The 1395-nt window shown below is 65.9% G+C and overlaps 1 protein-coding gene across 1 annotated transcript in view; it reads right to left on the bottom strand.

The window, feature by feature from the left end:
• The window catches only part of LOC124231890 (probable bifunctional dTTP/UTP pyrophosphatase/methyltransferase protein), a gene marked incomplete at its 3' end in the record, with an annotated part of 9747 nt that overhangs the window by 7970 nt on the left and 382 nt on the right, over positions 1-1395 (bottom strand). The window lies entirely within an intron of this gene.

Below are 1395 nucleotides of genomic sequence, written 5' to 3'. Positions count from 1 at the left end.
ACACGGCCCCACCATATGGCACGGCCCCCACCATATGACACGGCCCCCACCATATGACACGGCCCCCACCATATGACACAGCCCCCACCATATAACACGGCCCCACCATATGACACGGCCCCCACCATATAACACGGCCCCACCATATGACACGGCCCCCACCATATAACACGGCCCCCACCATATAACACAGCCCCACCATATGGCACAGCCCCCACCATATGACACAGCCCCCACCATATGACACGGCCCCACCATATGGCACGGCCCCCACCATATGACACGGCCCCACCATATGGCACGGCCCCACCATATGGCACAGCCCCCACCATATGACACGGCCCCCACCATATAACACGGCCCCATCATACGGCACAGCCCCCACCATATGGCACAGCCCTCACCGCGCGGCACAGCCCCACCATATGACACGGCCCCACCATATGACACGGCCCCACCATATGGCACAGCCCCCACCGCGCGGCACAGCCCACCATACTGCACGGCCCCCACACAGCCCCTTCACTGTAAGAACCCCCACAGCGCCCCTTGCCCCCACCCCAGGCAGCGCCTCCGGGGCCCCCTCCTCACATCTCCAGCACCCTGGTCCCCCAGAGGGCGTCCCCCACCATGCAAAGTCTCGTCCACTCTGCCGCTGTCGCCCCACCAGCAGCTCCAGGACGGACCCGCTCAGCAGAGCCCGGGCCGGGGCCTCGCAGCCCTGCACACCCTGGCCCACAGGTGACCAGGAAACTAGGCCCTGACCCCAGATCACACAGCTCCTCCTTCCCCGGCCCACCGTCCCAGACCCAGCTCACTACGGTCTTCCGCCCCTCACAAGGCCCGCGCCCCCAGACTGGGCCTGGTCACTGGGCCGATGGTCCTGAGTCACTAGGCCCCCGCTCAGTACTCCCTGAGTCACAATGCCCCCTGGACACTAGGCCCCCTGGACTCTATGCCCCCTTGACACTAGGACCCCTGGACACTAGGACCCCTGGACACTAGGCCCCCTGGACACTAGGCCCCCTGGACACTAGGCCCACAGTCACCAGGCCCCTTGGATGTTAGGCCCCCTGGACACTAGGCCCCCTTGACACTAGGACCCCTGGCCACTAGGCCCCCTGGCCACTAGGCCCCCTGGACACTAGGCCCACAGTCACCAGGCCCCTTGGATGTTAGGCCCCCTGGACACTAGGCCCCCTTGACACTAGGACCCCTGGCCACTAGGCCCCCTGGCCACTAGGCCCCCTGGACACTAGGCCCACAGTCACCAGGCCCCTTGGATGTTAGGCCCCCTGGACACTAGGCCCCCTTGACACTAGGACCCCTGGCCACTAGGCCCCCTGGCCACTAGGCCCCCTGGACACTAGGCCCACAGTCACCAGGCCCCTTGGA

Source organism: Equus quagga, unplaced genomic scaffold (assembly GCF_021613505.1).
Source record: "Equus quagga isolate Etosha38 unplaced genomic scaffold, UCLA_HA_Equagga_1.0 HiC_scaffold_11100_RagTag, whole genome shotgun sequence".
NCBI lineage: Eukaryota > Metazoa > Chordata > Mammalia > Perissodactyla > Equidae > Equus > Equus quagga.
This window is presented reverse-complemented; position numbering and strand designations above follow the sequence as displayed.